The sequence below is a fragment of the Quercus suber genome, unplaced genomic scaffold, assembly GCF_002906115.3.
Source record: "Quercus suber isolate HL8 unplaced genomic scaffold, Cork oak 2.0 scaffold_100, whole genome shotgun sequence".
NCBI classification, from domain to species: Eukaryota; Viridiplantae; Streptophyta; class Magnoliopsida; order Fagales; family Fagaceae; genus Quercus; species Quercus suber.
This window is the reverse complement of record NW_027069565.1, coordinates 911,286-925,508: the sequence shown is the minus strand read 5'-3', so window position 1 is coordinate 925,508 and position 14,223 is coordinate 911,286. Positions and strand designations below refer to the sequence as shown.

The 14,223-nt window shown below is 33.4% G+C and overlaps 1 long non-coding RNA gene across 1 annotated transcript; it reads left to right on the top strand.

The window, feature by feature from the left end:
* Positions 1 to 8,590: 8,590 nt before the first annotated feature.
* Positions 8,591 to 12,442, top strand: LOC136068130 (uncharacterized). The gene is made up of 2 exons (XR_010629538.1): positions 8,591 to 8,906; positions 11,848 to 12,442. It is a non-coding gene; the product is annotated as an uncharacterized LOC136068130 (long non-coding RNA).
* The last annotated feature ends 1,781 nt before the right edge of the window (positions 12,443 to 14,223 follow it).

Here is a 14,223-nt window from a genome sequence, read left to right as displayed (position 1 = left end):
GAGATCATAATGTGAAAGAAATGAAATATTGAATAACCACCTTAAATTTCACCATTGCAACTGAAACCTTCACGATTGACTCTTTTATATGCTTACAAATAAGATAAACACGATAGATCCATTTTCCTACTTTCCCCAAGTGCTCCATCATCTTTTAAATAACCCATGATATGAGTGTCATCTAAATACTCATTCTTAAAAAGTAAAAATAAACCTTGAATCAATTCACGAATCCCAAATGATACAGTACGTCTTGAGCAATTCGTGGGCTGCTCTAAGGGCAATATCAATACCAGCACAGTTGTTGAGCACTGTGATCCAAAGAAAATTAGTAATGTTGTTGTAACCTGGGAATTAGATACTAATTTACAAATCTATATAGAAAGATCAATGCATGAATGTTAATTTTCTCAATAGTTTTTCACTGATATTCTAAAACCCCATTTTCAAAATCTTAAACCATGGAAAATAGCAACCTCTAAGAGCATTCATATCTAGGAAGTACGGACACTTCATTTGGGGTGTCATATCTATGTTAGACAATTGCACACTTGGGACACTTCTGCATGCATGTCTTCTTTAAAAAAAAATTGCAAAACATGACCAGGATATAAGAACAAGAAGAATTGAATACTGTTTCACAAGACAGAGAGGATTCATGATTTGAATAGTAATAGTGAATTTGGAAATTAATAAATATCTATATTCTTGGTTTGTATTCTAATTTCTAAATATCATTTAATAGTCATGAATTTGCTTTATTATCCATTATTAATCCCAATTTGATATATATATATATATATATATATTTAACATTATATGAAAAATAAATGTTTAATGATAAATAGATAATATATTTAATAATTATTTAATAGACGGGTGTGGGTGCATCACCCCGCACTTATGAGTTGCATGTCCCGCTTTCTCTTTTCTTGAGATTTGCCACCTGGTTTAAGTTTAGGAACCAAATTGGGCTTCTTACATGAGTCTGCATACTAGAAATTAAGTCAGGAATTAAGGTATAAAGATAGGAAGGTATTAGGAATGAATGTAAGTTAAAGAGTTTTATTTTTCCCAAAAAAAAAAAAAGAAAGAAAAAACAAACTTAAAAAGAGTAACATTTAAATTTTTTAAAAAAAGTTTGAAAAGAATTATAATTTAGCAAAAGAAAAAGGTCAACCATAGACCAAAATCAAGGTACGGAGGAAGGGAGGAAAAAATCCCACTTTATATGCCAATTATATGAAGATAAGGTTGTAGTCTCCTGCTTATCACACACTTGGTTTTTAGAGAGAGAGAGAAATGGCAGAAGTTGGCCATCTGGTATCAGCAAGAAACGTCAGCCCAATTCCCAGTTCCTACCCAACTAAGGCTAAATCCCTCAAGTTTCAGTGCAGAATCAGAGCCGCTTCAAAAAGAAATGACTTCTCACTGGTATTGTGAACCCCATTTGGGAGTTGATTTTACTTTTTCTTCTTTGAATTCACTCTCTGCAATCTGTTAAGATCTTGTATTTCTTTCCAGAACCATGACCCATCTATGTGTGTGTTTTACAAGAATTTTTTACTAGTACTACGTTGAAAGGCCAAATTTAACACCAAACAAGCAACTATTTTAGTATTAAATGCCAAAACACGGCTTCCCACTGGCTCAATTAAATGTTAAAGCCAAACTACGTACAATCATGCACGAGATGCCTTGTCGCCTTGGAAACATTCTACACCTTTTCTTTAGCTGAATTTAGATGATCAAATAACTATAGAATCTAGAAGTTTGGTCTCTCTCTCTTCTTCTTCTTCTTCTTCTTTTTTTTTTATTTTTTTATTTTTTATTTAGTAAAGATTAACTTATAGATTCTTATATGTAAAGATAAACTTATAGAATCTAGCATAAACTTTTAATACCTATGCATGCACAGCAAGCACTTTGGTAGCTTTAGCTTATACCGTTCTTTTTGAGTGACTATCTATTATAATGATAGGCCGCATTGATTGGTTCCTCTCATGATCATGAGTCATGACTAATGTTATTTGTACCGGATGTTTACAATTCAATAAATGAAAAAAAGATTAAAAGAAAAAGTAGCAGGAATCCACGCCGAATGATCAAAATATCAACATCCGACGGGAGATGGCAGGGGGAATGGACCTGCGACTACCTTCTGTCTCTGAAGGACCTCCGGTTGCAAGATTTGGTGGAAGATGAACATAAAAAAGATGCACAAGTTTTTATCAACCTTACCATCCACAAGGTGACTCACACTCCTCTTTTAACATTATTATTATTATTATTATTATTATTATTATTTCTTTTTACAACAACTTTTTCGTTATGAATCATCTTAATGTATATTTTGGTGGTTCTTTTTTTTGGGGTAGATGAAGGGGGAGTAAGTTAAATTAGCTTGTTTGGATGTTTTTTAAGGAAGGAGAAAAGGGATTTGGAGGAATTTGGAGGAGTTGTAACTACTTCTAACCCTTTATTTTTAATTCCCCAAATTGGAGAGATTTGGTAGAATAGTAGAGTATAGAAATATTTGACCAAATGAATTACTAAATTTACCCTTACCATATTAACAAAATTACAAATTATGAAAAGACTAATTATTCTCACCTCTCTTAATTTTAAAAACATTTATTCAAGATGGAGTATAATCATTCCCTTCTACTCTTCTCTTCCTCTAAACTTCTAAACATTGTATAAGTGCTCTAAATTTTTTAGAAAACAAGTCCCGTAGTATGTATCCATTATGTAAACTCTCAAAAAAGAAGAAGGTTAAACCTCTCTTTTTTTTTTCCCCTGTAATAATTAATGCTTCTATGTTTATATAATGCCGTTATTCACAAATACACCCTATCAAAAAAAATATAGAAAAATCATTCACAACTACACTTTCTTTTTTCTACTTAGTTTGAGAAAAGTATCTTCTTTTCTATTTAAAAATAAAAAAATTAAGAGTAAAGTTGTCTACCAATGAACCTTTCCTAGACCATGCAGAAGTGGAATTTGGTGAGTTGGGCACAACCTTTTTATCTTTGTTCATTTTTCGTACTATTATTATAATAGTTACTAAAACAAAAGTGATGGTGGAAATGTAATTTTTTACTAGTACTACGTTGAAAGGCCAAATTTAACACCAAACAAGCAACTATTTTAGTATTAAATGCCAAAACACGGCTTCCCACTGGCTCAATTAAATGTTAAAGCCAAACTACGTACAATCATGCACGAGATGCCTTGTCGCCTTGGAAACATTCTACACCTTTTCTTTAGCTGAATTTAGATGATCAAATAACTATAGAATCTAGAAGTTTGGTCTCTCTCTCTTCTTCTTCTTCTTCTTCTTTTTTTTTTATTTTTTTATTTTTTATTTAGTAAAGATTAACTTATAGATTCTTATATGTAAAGATAAACTTATAGAATCTAGCATAAACTTTTAATACCTATGCATGCACAGCAAGCACTTTGGTAGCTTTAGCTTATACCGTTCTTTTTGAGTGACTATCTATTATAATGATAGGCCGCATTGATTGGTTCCTCTCATGATCATGAGTCATGACTAATGTTATTTGTACCGGATGTTTACAATTCAATAAATGAAAAAAAGATTAAAAGAAAAAGTAGCAGGAATCCACGCCGAATGATCAAAATATCAACATCCGACGGGAGATGGCAGGGGGAATGGACCTGCGACTACCTTCTGTCTCTGAAGGACCTCCGGTTGCAAGATTTGGTGGAAGATGAACATAAAAAAGATGCACAAGTTTTTATCAACCTTACCATCCACAAGGTGACTCACACTCCTCTTTTAACATTATTATTATTTTTTCTTTTTACAACAACTTTTTCGTTATTTTTTTGAGAAACAACAACTTTTTCGTTATGAATCATCTTAATGTATATTTTGGTGGTTTTTTTTTTTGGGGTAGATGAAGGGGGAGTCAGTTAAATTAGCTTGTTTGGATGTTTTTTAAGGAAGGAGAAGAGGGATTTGGAGGAATTTGGAGGAGTTCTAACTACTTCTAACCCTTAATTTTTAATTTCCTAAATTGGAGAGATTTGGTAGAATAGTAGAGTATAGAAATATTTGATCAAATGAATTACTAAATTTACCCTTACCATATTAACAAAATTACAAATTATGAAAAGACTAATTATTCTCACCTCTCTTAATTTTAAAAACATTTATTCAAGATGGAGTATAATCATTTCCCTCTACTCTTCTCTTCCTCTAAACTTCTAAACATTGTATAAGTGCTCTGAATTTTTTAGAAAACAAGTCCCGTAGTATGTATCCATTATGTAAGCTCTCAAAAAAGAAGAAGGTTAAACCTCTCTTCTTCTTTTTTCCCCTGTAATAATTAATGCTTCTATGTTTATATAATGCCGTTATTCACAAATACACCCTATCAAAAAAAATATAGAAAAATCATTCACAACTACACTTTCTTTTTTCTACTTAGTTTGAGAAAAGTATCTTCTTTTCTATTTAAAAATAAAAAAATTAAGAGTAAAGTTGTCTACCAATGAACCTTTCCTAGACCATGCAGAAGTGGAATTTGGTGAGTTGGGCACAACCTTTTTATCTTTGTTCATTTTTCGTACTATTATTATAATAGTTACTAAAACAAAAGTGATGGTGGAAATGACTGCTAATAAAATTATGATCCTTCAAGTTAATTATACATGGCAATAACAATTTCAAAGTTCAAAGCATAGTGTAGACACCCCCCTCTCACACATAGCATTATTAATAAGCTAGGGGCTTTAATGTGTTGTGTATTAAAATCTCAATGGACTTCACCTGCTTTCTTTTTCTTTTTTTCTTTTTTTCCTTTTTTGGTGTGTTTTTTTTGTTGTTTTGGGGGGGGGGGGGGGGGGGGGGGGTGGGGCACCATGCATTTTGAAGACAATGAAATTTGAGATATAAGAAAGTTGGGAGAGAAAATTTTGATGGGAAGTTAGTCTACAGTGTGTAAGTGAGTGCTTTGCTAGAGATGCAGTTAGGTGAGGAAACAGAGGATTTAACAGTGTGCTTACACACTGAAAAATATACAGAAAATATGACTTTAAGTCATGTTTTTAGTGTATTTTGGCACTGTGTATTTGCATGCATTGTGCCATAAACACTGCCCNTAAATGGTGAAATTTACATTAAATTTGAAATAATGTATTATCCTTTTGGATGGGTGTCATGGGATGCCTAACACATTCCCCAAATGTAAACGAACTTCCAAATCTTTTATTTCTGGTTCGAGATGTTTATTTTATTTCCAAGTTAAGCTTAGGAGCCTTAGGGTTTTCTAAGTTAAAATTATGAAAAAATTTATTGAACTTAATTGACTAGTTACACATTAGAATTTCAATGGTTGGTGCCAACTCCTTAAATTGAATATAGGTGTAAATGCTCACACTAATACACCCCACCATAGTATTGCACATGTCTTACACAGTTACACACCATTTGCCTTACGCAGACGCACACATGCCACTGTCGCCGAGTAAAGCGTACCAAAGCCATTGGAACATATGTTGAAAACACAGGACAAGCCACTTGCAAGACAAGTTGTCTCGCGAATTGCTTAATAGAATTTTGAATCTCCTCACGTGCTCCTCACATGCTCCATTTGCATGACTAAGTGTCTTGCAAGTCATCTCGCAAAGTGGCACTTCCAGCTACTCTTCATGTGATTTCTAAAGCCCAACCAAATTACAAATAAAACCCACAAAATATATAGAAAATGTGCATTAAAATACAAAAAAAAATTGTCATGGAATAAAGTCAACAAAGAACTTGAAAAATTACGAACTTAACATTAGCATTTGATGCCCTCTGCTCTAATATTCTTCGCATTATACACTTCTAAAAAATTATAAAATTGTCTAAGGGTGATCTCTATGGATGTAAACCTGCGATATGCATTCCTTTAGTTCCAAGAGTCTAGACCACCTCTTATCGCTAGAACCTGCATATTGTCCACCAATATCTGCAAAGGCAGTACATTTGTGAATGCCTTGCTTGCATTAATTAATTGCTAGTTTAATGTTGTCAAAAAGAAAACAAGATTACATTGCAATGTAGGATTTGATCTCTCACACAACTCCGAACAAAATAACAACTAACATATTTGGCATTTGGCTTTTAAAAAAGAAAGAAAGGTATGCATGTACATCTAAGGCAAAGATAAAGACTATCCTAAGATGACATGCAATCCATCCTAGAATGACATGTGAGAAATAATGTAAAGGAATGACATGTAAACTACTCTATAATGACATGTAAAAATTACATGCAATATATCCTAGAATGACATGTGCAATCTAAATTATAATAGCATGTAAATGACCTATATAACATGAATAATTTAAATAAGAGATAGAAAATATACCCTGCGCATTTAAATTTACATTAAACCATACTAGGCATCACATTTATTTGCATGCCAAGATCAACAAAGTAGGATGTTTGTTAAAAGGAGAGGGTTATGTTTGGCTTTTAGAGTGCCCATGAACTTAATGGATTTAAGCCACAGGCAAAGCATCACATTTTAAAACACCCAAAATAAAGTTCCTATGAATTTTTAATCTACAAAAAAATATCTCTTAAAAGGAAAAGGATTAAAGAAAAATGCATAGGTATTTCATATTTTTTAAAAGATTCCCAAAAAGGGAGAAACAAAATTCCTATGATTTTTAATTTTTAAAAGAATCCCTAAAAGGGATAGATTAAAAATCTTCATTGTTTTTGTAGTTTTATTTTTAATTCCTAAAAGGAAAAAGGATTATGTGCACACCCAAATCTCGGTTAATAGGCTAACTGTTTTGCTGGGCTCACAATTTACTTGTTGTAGTGGGTGTATGGATATCCTACAATGGGAAGCTCCTAAGGTTGAAAGTTCATACTCGTAATACAACTACCTACCTTCTTCTTGAGGTGGTTTTTTCTTGGTTTTTTTTTCTCTTCCTCTCTAAGTCTCTGGTTCCTCACCCTCTAGTGTCTAACCCCTTTCTCTTCTATTTTGCTCCTATTTATAGCCTTCCTTAGTAGGTCAATGATGATTGCTTTTGATGATTTTTCGTGCGGGTGGGGCCCTTTAGGATTATTCCTAACAAAAAGGGGCCCAACTTTGGGAACAGGTACATCAGTTTTGGGGCTTGCAACAAATGCTAGATGTTGCTCGGCGGCAATATCCCCTAAGGCATTACCAAGATACCCCGGAGTGGGCTCTGAGCAATGTCGGATCTCGAGAACTAAACAGCCCACGACCCAATCCACCGAGTATCATGGATTAGGCCCGCTAGGGAACTATTATCCGACCCACTGCCCATGGGCCCCCCAATGATGGGCCGATAATGGTACGAATTAAAAATCCAATGAGTTTTGTGTTTTTGGAAAGGTTCCCTAAAAGGGAAAAGATTAAAAATCCCATGGTGTTTTTTTTTTTTTTTTTGTTTGTGTGGCAAATTATAGTAAACTTATATGTGATTAGGCCTATTTTCACCTTACCTATCTAGTGTTTAAAACTTAACACATTGCCAATTTGAGATTACCTACGTTAGTCTCCTGTTACCTATCTATGTTAAAAACAAGAGTAAATATGTATTTTTACTCCATTTTTATATCTCGCTTCTCCCAAAACATTAAAAAAAATCAAGAAAAAACAAGATTAAAATGTGCAATGGGTAAAAAACAATTATGAAATTTCTTAAAACTTCAACTTGTATTTGAACTTATCATCTCAACCACAAACAAACAACTAATTATACATTTGAAAGCATGATAAAGCCATATGAGAAAAGACAAGTAACAACTTAATATAAATCCAATTTTTACACAGCAATGAATTGTTTTAGATACAAGTGCTTTAGCAAAAACAAAAAAGAAAAAAGAGTCAATGATAGTTATGGACTCAAAACAAAAATCCATGAGTGTATTTATCATTACTTCCTTTGGATAAATCAATTGGAAAAAAAATAAATTAATTAAAACACCAAATCTAACTCAACAACCTTCCAATAAATCAAATCAAATATCCTACTCCTCACATCCTTGCCAACAAAAATTAAGAACCTAGAAAAGTTCAAAAACTAAAAACCTAGAAAAGTTCAAAATCCCAAAAAAATTAACAAAATTCAGTCTTTTTCGTGTATATATATATATAACCAATCTTGTTTTGGAGTCCATTGCAATAAAAAAAAATAAAAAAATAAAAACCCTAGAAAAAACTAACACAGTTAATAAACCCACTCTTCACTCTCTTTGATCTCAAACCAAAACCTAGAAAACTCTAACTCCTAAGACCCACAATACCATTCCTCAGATTATCAACAATTTTCAATCTAATGGCTTTTTGACGCAAGAAATGGTGGCTTGTTGCTTAGGGGTTGCAACAAGAGAGAGAGAGAGAGAGAGAGAGAGAGAGAGAGAGAGAGAGAGAGTGTGTGTGTGTGTGTGTGCGCGCACGTGTGTGTGTGTGTAACGCCCTAACCGCCCCTCCCCCCCCCCGCCCCCCCAAAAAAAAGGGGGTCAAATTTTTATGACCCACACGTGTGCCCCCACCTACCCTTTATCTCCCAACCACACAAACACAAGCTTGCAAAATATCTCTCTCTTGTCCAGCTAGTGAAGGGCTCTCCCTTATTTCTTTTCTTTCAAACTTAAACACAAAACAAACACACATCTCTCTCTCTCTCACCGGTACTCACCCCACCACTACCTCCACCATCGTTTTTTCAGCAAGATTTACTGGAAAAACTTTATAGCAACCTCTAAGGCTTCTTCATCTCTCCTTTTGAACCTCTTATTATTTTGTGGGTTTCCATATTTTGCTAGAGGTTCTTCTAATCCAAACTTTGGAAGTGATATTATGTATATGGATTTTGTCTTGGTGGGATTTATTTAATGAGTGAGTTTATGTTTTTACATTTGTTGGCTAGGTTTATTTATGGTGAAACTTGGGGGGGGGGGGGGGGTTGCTATGATAAAAGGATCTTAGTTGTCTGATTTGCTAATGGGTACTTGAGGGATGGTTTTCCTAGANCCCCTCCCCCCCCCCCCCCCACCCCCCAAAAAAAGGGGTCAGATTTTTATGACCCACACGTGTGCCCCCACCTACCCATTATCTCCCAACCACACAAACACAAGCTTGCAAAATATCTCTCTCTTGGCCAGCTAGTGAAGGGCTCTCCCTTATTTCTTTTCCTTCAAACTTAAACACAAAACAAACACACATCTCTCTCTCTCTCACCGGTACTCACCCCACCACACCTCCACCATCGTTTTTTCAGCAAGATTTACTGGAAAAACTTTATTGCAACCTCTAAGGCTTCTTCATCTCTCCTTTTGAACCTCTTATTATTTTGTTGGTACCTAAAAGGAAACTCATGAGATATGCTACCTCTATTTTGAAGTGATGTGTTTTATGTTATCTAATAAATGCACACTGTTTGCGGTAGTTTATTAAAATGCTTTGGTTTTATTATGGTCCTTTGGATCACTTGTATGCTTGTTTGATATCCTTTGGTATAGGTCCCTTGAGATAGTTAAGTTAGGTTTTAGGTCCTCGATTCAATTTTAGGGGACCATTTTTTATCTATGGATACAAGTTTGATGGTACTTTGTGGTAGGCCTTGTTATTGATAGGCTTGATCATTGTGTTTCTAAGTTTTGAGATTCTTGGTGATGGACTTAGCGATTGGTTGTCTTGATTAGGTGATGCATGGTTGAGGTAAAATTGGTTGGCCTTCCGAGGTAAGTAGTTTTTAATGGGAATTTTCGGAAAATGACCATGTTGCATAAACCTTTTTTTTTTGGGTTAAACACATTTTGAAAAATTATTTGTAGAACTATGTTTTTGTAAAAAGTGCCGCATTGTGACCCTACTATGTATGATTATATATGAAAAGTTTATCATATTTAATATTGCATATGGGGAAATGCATGAATATTTGGCATGTAAAAGAAAAGCATCTTTGAACTCCCTTGATAATGGATTTCATGGTTTGTGGTATTATTTGGAAATACTAAAGATGCTTTATCTTAAATTGTATTATTTGGGAAATTTACGCAAAATATTTTATGACAATAAATGGTTTTGAGGACTTTTAGAATATTTTGGATATTTGGTTATTGAAATATTTTATGACACTACTTGGAAGTGAACTATGTATTTCGAATACATTAACTTGTGAGCTTTTGATGTGGTTTTGCTATTGTGACATGATATTGATGATTACCACGTTTGTGTGATGACTCGTCTGTGTGACAAACTCGTTTGTGTGAAAACCCCATCTATGTGACGACCACTTCTATGTGACAACCCCATCTTTGTGACAACCCTGTCTGTGTGGCAACCTTGTGTAGCCTTGGGTGAGGTTTCTTGTTTTGAAATGGTATTGGGTATTTTTATGGCTCACAATGAATAACATGTAGTTTCATAGTTACTTTGGGAAGCTTGGTGCTACAATAGGTCTATCATTCTTGTCATGATGTTAATGAAATTTATTTTGTAGAATTCAAATGGAAATTCCCAAATTATAGCATGTTTTGTAAAATGCTCATTATCATTAAACTTGCATATCCCCCACCTCCATTAATTATGCTACTTACTGGGCTTTAGCTCATTCCATTTTCCAATAGTTTTACAAATAAATTAACTACTTGTTGGGCATGAAGCTTAATTTATTAGTGGTGATTGGAGTGCTATATTAAATTGGGAGACTTAGGCCATAAATGGTTGGTGACTCAATCTTGCAAAGTTTAATGAGGTCATAATTAATTCTATTGGAGGTTGGGCACTTAAGGTTTGCTAGCCTTAGGCGTGGTAGGCCTTGATTCAATGTTGAGGTTGCATATTCTAGAAATGTTGTGGTTTTGTGTTATCCATTTAGAGTTTTGAAATATGTTCATGTATTATATGGATGCACATGATTTTAGTTATTGTTTGTAAATGTGTTATAGAGCTCTGACTCGTAATTTGGAGATTTTAGTATGGTTATTTATTCTTATCCTGTGGAAAAAGAAAAGAAATGAAAAAAAAAAAAAATTCTCTACGTTCTTGTTCTTAATGGTTCTTCTCTCATGCTTTGGATCCTTTTGGGTTTAGAGAGAGAGAGAGAGAGAGAGAGAGAGAGAGAGAGAGAGAGAGAAATCAATTTAAGTAGAGCTGTAAAAACCATTTTTAATCTTGTGCTTGTGTTTTCATGGAAGCTCTAAAAGCTTCCAAATATTTTTACAAAAATTACTTTTTGATCTTATTTTTTCTAATTTTGTTTTTTTTTTTGTTTTGTTTTGTTTTGTTTTTGGTGTTTGTAAAGGTATAAGTGATGGGTTTTACACTTTAAAAAGTTTCCAAAGAGGAAAGGATTAAAAAGTTCTATGAGTTTTTGTTTTGAAAAGCTTAGGAAAATTTATTAGTGAAAACCCCCAAGTTTAGCTGCAAGAATTTTTAGGAAACCTTTGACTTTTGTGAGTAAAGTCACTGCAAACCTTCACAAGCATAAACTCGTCCACTAGGGTTACTTACGGGTTCAAAAACTTGTTGCACATGGGAAGTGCAGTTGTGTAGCCTACGAAAGCCTACGAAAGTGGCTTGTATTTTAATTTTAATTTTTCACTTTCAGTAGACATGGGTGCTTTGTGGATTGTTAGGGACTACCAGGATTTAAGTTGGGGGTGTGATAATGCTATAACATGTATACTTGTTATATATTTATGTGGGTATTATCTCCTTATTATTATGTTTAATTTGTACAATTAAGCCATGATTTGCATTAGTCCCTATTATTTATCTTTACATAATTTCTTGAATAAGATGTCATTCATTGCGTGTAATTTTCTACTTTCAGGAAATCATATGAAAAATGTGAGTTTACAGGAGTTTGTGAGAGAATGGAGGCCAAACTATTAAAGAGGAGCTAAAGAACCATACTCAAATGTCTAAGGAGGTGCAGCTGGAGTGCTTGGGTCTTCTACCATGTTTGGAAGCTTCAAATAAGGAAAGAAATCAAAGAGGCAAAATCTGAAAAGGAAAAATTAGATTTGAGCACTGACCATTATTTTGGGCGTATCTCTCTCCTAAAAATCCAATTGACACAAGGCTAGATGGGTTGGAACCATGACTTAAATATCTACAACTTTCCAGTTTTAAGTTTTCTGAAATTTACAATTTTTGAAGGCTGAAATTAACTCAAAAGTTACTGCTATAAATCTGGACGAAAATTAAAATAGTAAAAATTTTATTTTCTTTGGACACTTTTACGTTAGGGTTTTGAAGGGAGGCTGTGTAGAATGAATTTGGCAGAGAAAATCTTGTATTTTTCTTTTTCTAATGGCAGCCTAAACTCTTTGCTAGGGCTATATGGTATGAATATTCAATGTGATTCTTTCTAAGATTTTGGACAACAACATATTTGATTGTTCAATTAAATTTCTTTTGATGTATCAGTTCTTCCATGCTTTCAATAAGTTCAATCATATTTTTCTTATTATTTAGATGAATTTATAATAGTTTCAAATAGAAATTAGGTTTTAAAGTGAATGGGTTTTTCTAAAAACTATTCTAACCGCATTATTAATCTTGGTTATCATGCGTTCTCAAAATGTCTCAGTTCAACCGAATCATAAGTACTTAATTGTATAAGAACAATCAATTATGAAATATATATTTTCTTAGATCACAAAGAATTTCATATCGATATAGGGAAACACCCTGATACTCTAGTATTTACATTATTGACTTAAATCAGTTATCATTCTTATTCTTGTTTACAATTACCAAGCAAAAATAATTCTTCATCATCACCAATTTTTTTTTTTTTTAATTACATTGTCTTTGAATTTACCACGCTCCTTGTGGTTCGACCTCAGTACTTCGAGAATTATATTGCTATGATCTCTTGCACTTGGTAGTGAGCAAGCAATGAGTTCACCATTGGGTACTCGAATCTAAGGAAGATTACTGATCTATGGTTACTACCACCAGATTTTGAGATAGGTTCATGCATAATTTGTTGTTTCATGGCATGCGCAATGACAATTAGGGAAAGCTATAAACAAACAACATGGAATTTCAAACGACATTCCAGACAATATCATACAAACTTAAGCAATATTATATTTTTTTCTAATTTTGTTTTTGTTTTTGTTTTTGTTTTTGTTTTTTTTTTTTTTGTTTTGTTTTGTTTTGTTTTGTTTTGTTTTTGGTGTTTGTAAAGGTATAAGTGATGGGTTTTACACTTTAAAAAGTTTTCAAAGAGGAAAGGATTAAAAAGTTCTATGAGTTTTTGTTTTGAAAAGCTTAGGAAAATTTATTAGTGAAAACCCCCAAGTTTAGCTGCAAGAATTTTTAGGAAACCTTTGACTTTTGTGAGTAAAGTCACTGCAAACCTTCACAAGCGTAAACTCGTCCACTAGGGTTACTTAGGGGTTCAAAAACTTGTTGCACATGGGAAGTGCAGTCGTGTAGCCTACGAAAGCCTACGAAAGTGGCTTGTATTTTAGTTTTAATTTTTCACTTTCAGTAGACATGGGTGCTTTGTGGATTGTTAGGGACTACCAAGATTTAAGTTGGGGGGTGTGATAATGCTATAACATGTATACTTGTTATATATTTATGTGGGTATTATCTCCTTATTACCATGTTTAATTTGTACAATTAAGCCATGATTTGCATTAGTCCCTATTATTTATCTTTACATAATTTCTTGAATAAGATGTCATTCATTATGTGTAATTTTCTACTTTCAGGAAATCATGTGAAAAATGTGAGTTTACAGGAGTTTATGAGAGAATGGAGGCAAACTATTAAAGAGAAGCTAAAGAACCATACTCAAATGTCTAAGGAGGTGCAGCTGGAGTGCTTGGGTCTTCTACCATGTTTGGAAGCTTCAAATAAGGAAAGAAATCAAAGAGGCAAAATCTGAAAAGGAAAAATTAGATTTGAGCACTGACCATTATTTTGGGTGTATCTCTCTCCTAAAAGTCCAATTGACACAAGGCTAGATGGGTTGGAACCATGACTTAAATATCTACAACTTTCCAGTTTTAAGTTTTCTGAAATTTACAATTTTTGAAGGCTGAAATTAACTCAAAAGTTACTGCTGTAAATCTGGACGAAAATTAAAATAGTAAAAGTTTTATTTTCTTTGGACACTTTTACGTTAGGGTTTTGAAGGGAGGCTGTGTAGAATGAATTTTGCAGAGAAAATCTTGTATTTTTCTTT